General features: G+C 38.0%; 1 protein-coding gene across 4 annotated transcripts in view; it reads left to right on the plus strand.

Moving 5' to 3' along the window:
• Positions 1 to 14,410, plus strand: part of PDE6D (phosphodiesterase 6D) — an 83,501-nt gene that overhangs the window by 39,162 nt on the left and 29,929 nt on the right. The gene's annotated exons all lie outside the window — the stretch shown is intronic.

Consider the following 14,410-nt stretch of genomic DNA (forward strand, 5'->3'; position numbering starts at 1 on the left):
TAACAACTACCATAATTTCAAAGTATGGATGAATAAAAGAAGCAGTTATTCAAGATATGCAACAACTGTAATGTGATATGAAATGAATACTACCATAATTTTATTGCATACGTTCGTAAGTGAAGGATGTGCTAGATTTCAGTTAGAGGTCAGGGAAAATAAAATAAATTTATTTTTTTCAATTCAAGTTCACAGGCCTCTTGAAATCTTTCCACCTTGGTTAATAACCCCTGCATTAAATAGAGGAGTAAGACAAAGTGGCATTTAAGGATGACTGTTCTGACAGTTTGCAGGTTGCTCAGAAAAAGAGACTTTTTTTTTTCATAGTAGACCTTTCCCACTACTGGATTATTTTTGAAATTCCTACATTTTCTCCTAGTATTTTTCTGGTTCCTTTTCTTTTCTTTGTTCTGAAATACATTTCAGTGGAAAGAATAACATTGAGATTCAATTTAATTTTTATCCAGATAACTATCCTTTTGTCCCAACTATTTTTTCAATAGTCCATCTTCTTACCACTATGTAAAATGCCATCATTAACATATAGTAAGTTCAATATGATTTTGTTTTCTAGGTGAACTTTCTATTTTGTCCCATTTATCTGCCTCATCATGTCCAGTACTGCAATACTATTTTAATTGTTGTCGAATCTTAAGTTTTAATATCTGGAAGAATATGTTTCCTCTTGTACTGATTTTTTCAGAATTTTCCAGGTGATTCTCATACTTCCTATATAAACTTTAGAATCATTTTTTTCCTTTTTTTTCAGTTTAAAAAATCCTCTGGGTATATTTGTTGGGATTGCATTACATTCACAGATTAATTTATGATGTTTAGTTTTTCTGTCTACAAATAGGGTAGCCCTTTATTTAAAATTTCTGTGGCTTTTGCAAATGAGATCTTTAAAATTTCATTATATATTCTGTTTTTTTCTATATAAGTTATTAAATTTATATATTAATTTTGAGCCAAGCAACCTTACTTATTTGTTAATTGTTTACAGTGGGTTTTCATTTGATTCTTTCGGGTTTCCCAGATGTACAATCATATCAGTTGCAGATAGTAATAATTTTACTTCCTCTTTCCCAATTTTTACATTTCTTCTTCCTTTCACTTGTAATTATATTGCTTAGTACTTCCAGAATGATATTAAATAATAGTAGTGTTGAAGAGTTTCTTTGCCTTCTCACTTTAAAAGGCAATGCTCCTAGTGTTTCTCCAGTAAGCATGAATCATTGCTTACTTTATAATAATATCTTTATTTTTCATTTCTTACCGTTTCATGAATCATTCTCTTCCCTGAGTATAAAACGTTTCTTTTCATCTGTTCTTATAATCTTTTATTCCTCTTTCATCACCTAATATTCAAGCTTCTTCAGCCCTTCAGCATCCAAAGACCACAAACCTCAAGATATACAAGAATAAACACACTAAGAGATTTCTCATCTGCTAATGTTTGAACGGATTAAAACCTATGTTTTATCTGTGAGTCACTTTCCTAAACAAAAAGATTCGTCAAAGGTGGGGGGACCGCCCATGTATAGGATTGGAATTGTCGTTGGTTTGGTGTTGATAGAAGTGCTTAGGACTTAGTTTTTTGAGGGCCTTTTTACAAATAAATAGTTTTTCATTTCATTAAGAAAAGAATAAAGTAATTTTAAAAGCTGTAGTAAGAAATGAGAATGAATTATAGTCTTTGGAAGAAAGGAGAAGAAGGGTGATGGTAGAGCAAGAAGAATAAAGTGATTGTTTTATAATTGTTTTATTCCTTATGGGGAGGCAGGAGTTGGGGTTGGAGGTAGCGGAAGAAGCTTGAGCTTTGGAGCCTGATCATAATTCCAAATCCTGATCCACTCCTTCCTAGTGTGTGACCCTAGACAAGGTACTTAAGAGTTCTGCTTTACTGCCTTTCTTTTAGTGTCATCACACAATAAAAATCTTTGCCAAACTTGGACAAGTTTAGCTGCACAGTGTTTATAGCATTCTTATATATAAGAAAAGGCAAAGAGTATTTCCTCCTCTCAGAGATGGATAGTCAGACTTGATGTATTTTAGAAAGATTTTCTCCGGGCGGGATGGATGGCTTTGCGCTGCCATTGTTACATCTAGGGCAACCTCTAATTATAGTTAGCTGTTGCTAATGACAGATGCTATGGCTCTGTTACTCTCATTTTCTCTGCCTTGGTTTCCTCCACATGCTTCCTCATAAGTTAAGGAAAGGTTTCTTTTATTCATTTGTTTATTTCTGCCCCCCCCCTCCCTTGTTTGTACTCGCTCTCTACTCTCTGTGTCTGTTTGTTGTGTGCACATCTTCTTTTTTACGAGGCACCGGGAACCGAACTTGGGACCTTCCATATAGTATGTAGGCACCCAACTGCTTGAGCCACATCCACTTCCCAAGGAAAGGTTTCTTGGCCACTTCTTTTCTTCAGCTTTGGCCATTGGGCCTGGTGATGATCATGACACTTGATTGGATCCCCAAAAGGCAGTTCAACTTGTTTGATTTTGCTGTCTCTTCTAGAGAGAAACTTCAAGTGAGTGCCTGAACTGATCAGAGAGCACAAAACAACATAAGTGCATAGTATATTCAGTGTACCTAACTGAGGATGGATTGTAGGAAGGAGTGTGAAGCAAGGGGGGAGACTGGAGAGATATTAGAGTCAGAATGTAAAAACTTTAACCTAAGGCTTTTCCCTGAACAGTGAGAAACTACTGAAGATTTTTTAAGAAGATGTAATATGATCCAGCCTATATTTTAGTAATGTAATTCTAGCCACTGTGTATTAGATTATAAAGGCTAGGCAAGTAATACTTCAACTTTATTGTGCATAAGAATCACTTTTTTTTTTAAGATTTATTTTTTATTTATTTCTCGCCCCCCCTCCCCCACCCCCTGCTGCCGTTGTCTGCTCTCTGTGTCCATTTGCTGTGTGTTCTTCTGTGTCCACTTGCATTCTTGTCAGTGGCACTGGGAATCTGTCTCTTTTTGTTGCGTCATCTTGCTGCATCAGCTGTCCGTGTGTGTGGTGCCACTCCTGGATAGACTGCTTTTTTGCACGGGCAGCTCTCCTTACAGGGCACACTCCTTGCGCTTGGGGCTCCTCTACACGGGGGACACCCCTACGTGGCGCAGCACTCCTTGAGCACATCAGCACTGCATGTAGGCCAGCTCGCCACACAAGTCAGGAGGCCCTGGCTTTGAACCCTCGACCTCCCATGTGGTAGGCAGGCGCTCTATTGGTTGAGCCAAATCCGCTTCCCAGAATCATTTTTTTTAAGTGAGCAGCATTTCCAGGCCTCAGCCAGACAGATTTGCCCTCAGATGGTCTGAAATGAAGCCCTGGAAATAGCATATTTTAACAAGGTCATCCATCCACACTTGGAGAAACATTGAACTAAAGACTGAAAGAGGGAAATTAGTTGGGAAACTATTATACCAACAATATAAAAGAGAAAAAATACTTTAAGCAAAGTAGCCTAACAGCAATTGCCAACAGTAAAAATATATATATTCTATTTTCAGTGATTTTACACCAAAAATCTCCTAACTCTTAATTTTAGGCATTACATGTCAGTCCTGAGTTCTGAGTAAAATGTAAATAAAATATAAATCCAGAAGGAATTAAAGTTAGGTTTTATTTGAAATGCTGAAACGAAAGGAGCCATATCTTCCTTTAATTTGTTTTCAAATTAAAAGACTCAAATATAATTTCTGCTCTGAAATCTAATATTTACATATAAGTATGTAACTATTTACAAGTATAAAAGTAGAATTAGGTCTGATCTGTACTCTTAAATGGATGAGGATAAGGATCGAGATTAATGTATGAACAACACAACAGATGGCAGCAGATTTTCTAGGTATTCAAGGTTTTAAGAAAGAAAGTCAGACATTAATTAATCCAACTAAGCTTTCAATTACTTTTCCTTTATTGAAGATTAGAGAGAGAGAATTTAAGGTAATATGTGCTTATATTAAAGAATTCAAAATATCCTATAAGAAGTTACTTCCATAATTTTTTTCTTTTTTCTAATCCTGAATAATTATGCTATAAGTCTTACATTTGTGTCATATTTTAGAATTTATAAATTTTTATTCCCTTTTCATAAAATCCTTGCAGCATAGCAGCATTGCTCACAATTGCCAAAAGATGGAAACAACCCAAGTGTCCATCCACCAAAGAATGGATAAACAAAATGGGGTCTGTACGTATGATGGAATACTATGCTGCAATAAGAAGAAATGAAATTGGGATATATATGATAACATGGATGAGTCTTTTTTTTTTTTTTAAGATTTATTTATTTATTTCTCTCCGCCCCCCCCCCCCCCCCCCAGTTGTCTGCTCTCTGTGTCCATTCGCTATATGTTCTTCTGTGACCACTTCTATCCTTATCAGCGGCACTGGGAATCTGTGTTTCTTTTGTTGCATCATCTTGCTATGTCATCTCTCCATGTGTTCAGTGCCATTCTTGGGCAGGCTGCACTTTCTTTGGCACTGGGCAGCTCTCCTTACAGGGCGTACTCCTTCCGCGTGGGGCTCCCCTACACAGGGACACCCCCGCATGTCAGGGCCTTCCTTGCACGCATCAGCGCAGCTCATGGGCCAGCTCCACACAGGTCACGGAGGCCCAGGGTTTGAACCACGGACCTCCCATGCTGTAGGTGGCTGCTCTATCCATTGGGCCAAGTCTGCTTCCCACATGGATGAGTCTTGAAGACATTATACTAAGCGAAGTAAGCCAGACACAAAAGGACAAATATTGCATGGTCTCATTAATAAGAACTAAATACAAATAATAAACACATGAAATTAAAACCTAGAGTATAGGTTATAAGGAGATAAGAGGAGGGTTGAGAAGAACTATGGATGCTTAATGTAGAAGTTTTGATTAACTTGACTGTGAATGTGTGGAGATGGATAGAGTTGATAGTAACATAGTGAGTAACAACTGGTTTATAAATGGGATTGTGACTGAAAAAGGTAGTCTGGGAAGTAAATGTCAATAGAAAGAAAGCTAAAGAATAATCTAGGGACTGAATGAAACACTGAACCCAGAATATCAGAAGATATTGAGAATTGTGGTTAAGGGTACAAATGCACGAGAGTCCTTCTGTGAGCTAGAGCAGATGTACATCACTATTGCAGGGTGATGGGAATATGGAGAAACATGGGAAAACTAAATTGGTGTGACCTATAGACTGTGGTTAATAGCAATACTATAATATTCTTGCATCAATGCCAAGCTGTACTGTGTTGATAATGGAGGTATATTGAAAAAGTGTGCCAAATGTATACTATGGACCATGATTGGTGGTAATAGTCTGATGATATTGTCTCATAATCTGTAACAAATGTTCCCCCAGGGTGTGGAGTTGTATGGGAAGTGTACACAATCTGTATGATTGTTTTGCAAGTTCACAATATCTGTAACAAAAATATATTTAAAAAAAAATAGTATGGGTTGGAGGAAAAATAGACCAAATGTAAGATTAAAAAAAAAAATCCTTGCAGCAACTTTACAGCCTTGCGATAACTTTATGGCCTTGGTATTATTATTGTAGTGTATAAACTAAAACTCAAGGAGGGCAAATGACTTGTCTAGGATCACACAGCTATTGTGTGAAAGAGTCTGGACTCCTATCCAGGTGTTCTACTCTAAACCAAGTGTGCTTTTCCTCTCTCAACTTTTCCCTAAGACCATATATTTATATGCCCTATGGTCTCTATCTGCCTCCCAACCCAATGAATCCCTGAGACTTACATAGAGACATCGTAAATATTTAAGCAAATGCTTAATGTTGAAATATTTTTCATGTAGAAGATAAAATTTAGGTATCAGAGCACATTCATTTGATAATAAAATTAAATGATTAGATAAATGGGGAGAAAGAGACAAATCTTCCACACAGAATTGTGAATAATTTTTGTAGATATTCTGCTGTTAGGAGAGATGGAGCATAGCTCCCCACCTCCTAAGTGTGGGGTGTGCACATTTCCTTCCAAAACGTACAATCTGAAAAGGAGGGGAAAGAGTAACTTCCCAGTGGAAAAACGTGACAAACACAATCTCAGCCAAGCGATCTCAGTTAACTTCATTAATGATAAGTCACATTCATAGCATGTACCTTTGATACGATGTAATAAAAAAGGCACGTTTCCTCTGTGGTCTCCTCCCCAAAACCCATAGTCCCCATTTAATTATGAGAAAAACATCAGATCAATCCCAGGTTAGGGGCATTCTACAAAATACCTGACCAGTACTCTTGAAAGGACCATCAGAAACAAGGAAAGGATGAGAAGCCATGAGGAGCCTAAGGAGATGCCATACCTAAATGTAACGTGGTGTCCTGGGTGGGAAGTTACCAGGAACAGAAAAAGGACATTAGGTTAAAACTAAGGAAATCTGAATATAGACTTCAGTTAATAATAAATGTATCAATTTTGGCTCATGAATTCTGATGCATGTAAAATGCTAATTAAGATGTTAATAATAGGGGAAACTGGTTGCAGGATATATGGGAACTCTACCATTTTACAGCTTCTCTGTAAATCTAAAACTATTTTAAAGTAGAGTTTATTTGAAAAAAAAGACTAGTCTAGAATAACACCTGATACACCAATTTTTTTCTTGGTAATTTGTTGAAATGTAGATCTTCCCTCCATAGTTTAGTAATCAGGACTTGGGTTAATGTCATTTAGAGAATTATCTCAGTATCTTTAAGAATTATGAGGAACTGAGAAAATAAGTTCTTTGGTGTTAACTAGAAGGAACCCATAAAATTGCCAGAATATGCCCAAATATAAGGTGACCATAGATATAGAGACAATCTCTTGTCTTTCTGATGAAAATATATTTTTTAAAAGGGATATGGATGAAATAGACAAATATCTATTTTTACTACATATTTAATAAGGCCATACATTTTATAAAATAGTATATGAATTTAGAAATCTTTTCTCCTTTCCTCTCATTTTTTATGAAACAATTTTGCCCAAGTTTTTTACATGCAACTTTGGGATCAATAGTATTTTTATAGTTTTTTTTTAAGATTTATTATTTATTTCTCTCCCCCCCACCGTTGTCTGCTCTCTGTGTTCATTCAGTATGTGTTCTACTGCGTCTGCTTGTATTATCAGGCAGCACTGGGAAACTGCATCTCTTTTTTTTGTTGTTGCATCATCTTGCCACATCAGCTCTCCGTGTGTGCAGCCCCACTCCTGGGCAGGCTGCACTTTTTTCATACAAGACGGTTCTTCTTGCAGGGCGCACTCCTTGTGCGTGGCAGCACTGTGTGTGGGCCAGTTCACCACACAGGTCAGGAGACCCTGGTTATAGAACCCTGGACCCTCCATATGGTAAGCGGACACTCTATCAGTTGAGCCACGTCCACTTCCCAATACCTATAGTATTGATAATAGGTTGTCAGTAAGCACTTCTTTTAAAAAGATGTTTTATTTCTTTCCTCTTCCCTGCCCACCTCCTCCCCCCAGTTGTCTGCTCTGTGTGTCCATTCGCTGTGTGTTCTTCTGTGTCCGCTTGTATTCTTATTGGCAGCACCAGGAATCTGTGTCTCTTTTTGTTGAGTCATCTTGCTGGGTCAGCTCTCTATGTGTGTGGCGCCACTCCTGGGCAGGCTGCACTTTTGTCATGCTGGGCGGCTCTCCTTATGGGGCAAACTCCTTGTGCATGGGGCTCCCCTATGCAGGGGACACCCCTGCATGGCATGGCACTCCTTGTGTGCATCAGCACTGCGCGTGGGCCAGCTCCACACGGGTCAAGAGGCCCTGGGTTTCAACCTTGGACCTCCCATGTGGTAGGCGGATGCTTGCTCTATCCATTGAGCCAAATTCACTTCCCTCAATAAGCATTTGTTGAATGAATGAATGACAGTTTGAGAGCAGATATATGGAGAGCCCTGGATCTGTCTGATGATCCATTGAAAGTCTTTGATCAGGGAAATAAGATACCAAAGGTAGAGTGACATTTAGAATCATCTCAGAGGAGATGAAAATATTATAAATTGTCTCATTAGAGGAGGGCAGACTGTAGCAGCATCTTTGGCATGGAGGCACAGAAGAAAAGCAGCAAGGGAGAAGTAAACCATCACATGAAAGGGATGCCCAGTAAGACTTAGTGTGAATTTCTCATCAGAAACCATGGAGGCAAGAAGACTGTGGTGAGTTATAATTAGGATACTGAAAGAGAAAAATTGCCAGCCAAGAATTCTTTATCTGGCAAAACTGTCCTTCACATATGAAGGTGAGTTTAAAATATTTACAAATAAACAAACTAAAAGAGTTTGTAATAAAGAAACTACCTTTCCAGGAAGTATTAAAGGGAGACTTGGCCCAAAAGAAAAAGGAGAGAGAGGCTTGGAGGAGAGTGTAGAAGCCAAGAATAGCAGAAAGGATAACCAAAAGAGTAAAAAGACTAATGAAAATAAAATATGACATATGAAAACCAAAGAATAAAATGGTGGACGTAAGCAATGCAGTTACAGTAATAACATTGACTATGAATGAATTAAACTCCCCAGTCAAAAGATATAGGTTGACAGAATGGATTTTTTTTTAAATTAGCCATCCATGCTGCCTATAAGAGACTCACTTTAGACCCAGGGATACAAATCAGGTGAAAGTGAAAGGTTGGAAAAAAGATACTCCAAACAAACAATAACCAAAGAAGAGCAGGGGTAGCTATACCAATATCAAACAAAACAGACGTTAAATGCAAAAAAGTTATAAGAGATACAGAAGGCCATTAAATATTAATAAAAGGGACAATCCACCAGGAAGAAATAACAGTCATAAATAATTATGCACCTAACCAGGGTGCCCCAAAATACATGAAGCAAACTCTGGGAAAACTGAAGGGAGAAGTAGACATCTCTACAATAATACTTAGACTTCAATGTACCACTCAAATTATTAGATAGAACTATTAGACAGAAGATCGACAAGGAAACAGAGAACTTGAACAATACGATAAACAAGCTAGACCTAACAGACATATACAGAACATTGCATCCCAAATCAGTGGATTATAATTCTTCTCAGGTGCTCATGGATCTTTCTCCAGAATAGACCACATGTTGGGTCACAAAGCAGGTCTCAGTAAATATAAAAAGACTGAAATTATACAATTTACAATATTATGCAGATCATAATGTAATGAAACTGGTAATCAATAAAACTAAGACTCCTGGACCAGTGAATTCAATCCAAAATGCTTCTAGATTATTGTTACAAAATATTTCATATTCTTTTATCCCATCTCCTGCATTCACATTTGAAGGAAATTTACCTAGTCCCCCATTCATCTAACTGGGTTATTCCTATCCCTGAGTCCTTCCCACTTCACCACCCACCTCCCTCACTGCCTTCTACACCTAAAGTATTTCCCACCTCCTAGATTGGACTCGCATCTATATCATACCAGATCATGTTTATTCTTTAAAAAACTAAGAGGATATATGTAGCTTTCAGTGTTGGTCCAAGTGAGCCTTATTCTTCATTATATTTATCTTAGTTTACTTCCTTTTTTTTAACCTTTCCTAAGGTTTGATACTTTGCAAACTATTGATTTCACTCTGAAGCTTATTTCCCTCTGAAGCTTATTTTTAAAATGCTCTTACTTTTACATGAGAGTGCTTCTTTGTGTCTGCCTGGTTCTAAACAAGAGGGAGCTAGGCAAACAGTTCACCTCTAAGCAGGAGGCTTTCTCTAGTAAAGGAGTGATCCTTTGTGCTCATCCGGCATATAAATCACCAGGGAGCTTTTAAATGAGAAAAGACCTGGCTGACCCAGAAGGTGGTACTTATAAATAGTTCTCCAACCCCCCTCCTTTCAGCTTGTCCACCTAATCCTCTACTCTCTAAGATTAGAAGTGACTTGACCTTTGAGTCTTAAAACCCAGGCTTTCTTTCTCTCTGAAAAATCTGGTTAGCAAAAAGCTATTAAAACAAAAATCTGGGAGCAGATGTAGCACAATGGTTGAGTGCTTGCCTTCCACAGATGAGGTCCCAGGTTCAGTCCCTAGTACCTCCTTTAAAAAAAAAATGTTTTCAGCCATATGATTATCATTCATCAAAGTTTGCCATTCATGTCTAACATTTTGTCAGATATGTTTCCTCTTTTGAGGACTAGTTTGAGGACAATTATACTGTTTTAGGACAACTACCTTAATAATATTTACTTCTTTTTACTACTAGACCATGATGGAATTGTGTTTTCCTGACTTATAAAGCTGTCCGCTTGCTTTTCATCCCTAATATTACAGAACTTGGAGGGGCCCTAAGTAGCATCCATCCCAACATCCTTGGATGTAGCTCTTTGAATGTCTCTAATTTTGTATTATTTAAGAATAAAATCTTACAAGCCTTAATTGGGATTACAAAATGAAGCAGATGATAGAAAATATCAATAGTAGATACTTTTCCAGATTAGGAAATTTACAGGAAATTCCTAATCATTGAACTAGCTGGAGATTTTTTTTTATGTATTTCTAAAAAAGATAATTAAGCCCTTGACCTGATTCTTTATAAAGAGAAGAGATGTGAGTGCTAGGGAAATAAACCACATATTTTAGCAGCCTCTCTCCCTTGCCATAAAATGGAAGAATCTTAAATTCACTATCGACTTAAATATCAGAGAGGACACTCTAATTTATTAAAGATGTCCTTTTTACGTCTTATCACCTAATAGATTGAAGAGTAAATCCCAGTCCCAAATTTTTCTTTGCAGACCTGTACCAGTGGCAATAATGTCTTTTCTTGAAGCACTGTTTTTGAAATGCCTTGTCTGCATAAGAACCTGAAATTGTTACCAGATTTTATTTAGGTTCTTCGATATGCTGCAGAAATGAATTTTAAAAGCGCACTGGGTGAGTTAGGCCGGTAATTTATTCAGGCAGGGAAGGACAGGAAATGGGATAAAATAACAGATCAGGGGCCCCAAGTATAGAGGAAGGGGTTGAAAAGTGATAAAGAGGGCTGATTTAGAGACTACAATTTCCCATTATAGCTTACTTGCGTGGTGATCCAAGTGGGGGGGAAAGGCAGTCAGAGTCAGGGTCCAGAGGCAAGAGAGCAAACTCAGGTTGGTGCTACTTTTTGAACTGTTATTTATCCCACACCTTTGCTAATGGCAGGAGAAGAGTTCCAGCTGTTCGCTGTTTTGATTGCTTGTTTCTCCCATCAGTCTCCCAGGAGGGTCCAATGATAAAGTCCTTGGGGAATATCCGAGGCTTCTCCTGGCTTCCAGAGGAAGTCTTTGTTCTGGATGGCAGGATCTTGGGGAGGGTCTTCCAGCAGCCATTGTGGGGTTACTGATGTCCACGCGGACTTCTTGCCAGGTTCCAGGTCCATCTATTGATTCCCTATCTTACTAGCCTGCTTTGGAACTTTAGAAGTAATTTTAATTTTGTTTTCTTGTCTAATTTAAGAAAGTCTGATATCACCCATGTTTCTGTATCAAGTATATACAAGACTGTAAATATTAATAAAGAGTAAAAAGCATGTAAAGAGCAGGTTTAGTGAGTACTGTGAATTCTCAAAACCTTGGGATTAGATGTCTGAGGCGGTTCTGTTTAGAGCCAAGCTCAGAGTGGACTTGTTATTTCAAGTTGGGGAAGTTTTCTCTTAATATATAAGAACCCCAGGATTGGTAAACATATTTGTGGTGAATAGAATTAACTATAAAACAAGGCATAAGCAAGAATGTATACTTTTCCCCCCACCTCCTCCTCTGCTGTTTGTGTTGTCTGTGTCCATTTGCTGTTCTGTGTCTATTTCTCTCTTTTTTTTCTTTTTGTCTTCTTGTTTCTCCTCTGGGATTCACCAGGATTCGATCCGATGTGGAGAAAGGTTCCCTGTCACTTCTGCCACTTCAGTTCCTGGTATCTTTTGCATCTCGCCTTGACTCTCTCCTTCATCTCTCTTTTTGTTGCATTGTCATCTTGCTGTGTGGCTCACCGCAGGCATGCCTTTACCAGGAGGCCCCAGGGATCAAACTTCCCATATGGTAGACTGAAGCCCAATCACCTGAGCCACATCTGCTTCTCTGTTGTTGTTTTTTAAGACCTTGGGAACATCATTTTTTTCTTTAAATTTTTAATTTTGATATAATTTCAAACTTACTGAACAGTTGCAAAAATAAACCCTGTACAGAGAACTCCAATATACCCTCAAACCCCCACATACCAAGATCCACCCATTTTAATATGTTGCCACTTTTGTTGTATCATTCTATCTATCCATCTGTCTGACTTTTTATTTATCAATTTTCTGTACATGTGAGAGTAGGTTGTATGTACCACACTCCTTGGATACATAGTACGTCCGTGTACATTTCCTTACAAGAATATTAACTTAAGTAACTACTTTACATGGGAATATCTTTTAATTTAATCTTTGTTTTTACCAAAGTTGTATGTACATAATTTAAGGAATCATGGTTCTACCTGGTTTCTAATGAAGAAAAGCATTCCCTGTGCTCCTACCCCTATTTTCTACTCCCCAGAGAAAACTATTTTCAGTTCCTTTTAGCTGATTTGTGTGGTATTTATCTTTTTTTTATTATTTTTCTCCCCCCGCCCCCCAGTTCTCTGCTCTCTGTGTCCACTCACTGTGTGTTTTTCTGTGCCTGCTTGTATTCTTGTCAGCAGCACCTGGAATCTGTGTTTCTTTTTGTTGAGTCATCTTGCTGCGTTAGCTCTCCGTATGTGCAGCACCACTCCTGGGCAGGCTTCACTTTTTTCTCGTGGGTCAGTTCTCCTTACAGGGCACACTCCTTGCATGTGGGGCTCCCCTATACAGGGGACACTCCTGTGTGGCACAGCACTCCTTGCATGCGTGAGCATTGTGCATGGGCCAGCTTACCACATGAGTCAGGAGGCCCTGGGTTTGAACCCTGGACCTCCCGTGTGTTAGGCGGATGCTGTATCAGTTGAGCCAAATCTGCTTCCATTTGGTATTTATCTTGATATTTTTAAGTAGCACCCTGTGGTGATGTCTGAATGTTACAGTTTAAGGCATTTTTTATTGACTTCCCACTATGGAAAATGAGTTTTATTCTTTCTCAGAACTTCACACCTGAGTACACATATGTGTTCTTTTTGTTCCCCATTCTGCCAGGTTAACTATATTTCTGTGTTTTTATTATTACAACCATATCAACAGTATTTGCAATGAAGCTACGTAGTACATTATGATAATTTTTTTCCTTCTGTACCGCCCTTGGTTTTCCCTGGTATTGATAATTGTCTTGTATTTTATTCATTTGCTTAGGTTTTCTGTACTTCTTACTAATTTGATCCCAAACTCTCCCCTAGTTATATATCTCCTTTTAATATAAACACATTAGGTATTATATTAATTTCAATTTTTAAAAATCTCAGGAAACAGATGTGGCTCAAGTGATTGAGCTACCACATGGAAGGTCCCAGGTTTGGTTCCCAGGGCCTCCTGGAGAAGGCTGGCATGACAGGCAGGTGCGGCGAGCTAACACAAAGAGGAAAGACAATGAGAGACAACAAACCAGGGAGCCAAAGTGGCTCCCACATGGGAGGTCCCAGGTTCGATTCCTGGTGTCTCAAGAAGACAAGCAGACACAAGAATAAAGAGCGAGTGCAAACATCAAAGGGGGGAGAAAAAATAAAATCTTTTTTAAAAAAAATTCTCCTGAGCTTTCTGACCTGCTCTAGTGTGGACTCTGGATCATCGCTCTCAAGGCCTGCTGAAGAGCTCTTGTCTTGGAGTCTTCATCATTTTTCTGAGCACTCCCCTTGCCTATCTCTTATTTTAGACTATTTACTTCATGGATCCCATGTTGCCCACTTCCTTGGTTTTCTCTGTCATTTTGATGAAGCATACCATCTTTTCACTTTTTTTTTTCAAAAAAGTAAAAAAATTTTTAGATAGTTTGTTTCAAAAATTATTTTCCTCAGAATTTTGAAGGCACTGCTCCTTTTCCTTCTATCCTCCAGGGTAGAATTTCCTGTTGAAATCTTTGATTCATTCTGACTTTTTTTTTTCCATTCTGATTTTTAACCTTTACATGACAACTTGTTTTCCCTCTGGAAGCTTCTTTTTATCTTTGATGTTCTGCAAGTTCACTGTGATATGACCTAGACACTTTTAATCTGGGAATTTTTCTTGAATTAATTCATTGAAGATTTTCTCCCCTTGGTTTTCTCTGTTCTGTCTTTCTAGAACTTCTCTTAGTTAGATGTTGGACTTCTTCGACTGTCCTCCAGTTTTTGTATCTTTACTCTCCTTTTTTCTATCCTTGTTGTCTTTTTACTTACTCAGAGATTTTCATCCCTTAAATTGAGATTTTCAGTTCTGCTATCAAAAGATATTTTTCAAGAGTTCTTTTTTGCTTTCTGAGGTTTTCTTTTTTTTAAA

This window comes from Dasypus novemcinctus, chromosome 7 (genome assembly GCF_030445035.2).
Source record: "Dasypus novemcinctus isolate mDasNov1 chromosome 7, mDasNov1.1.hap2, whole genome shotgun sequence".
Classification (NCBI taxonomy): Eukaryota; Metazoa; Chordata; class Mammalia; order Cingulata; family Dasypodidae; genus Dasypus; species Dasypus novemcinctus.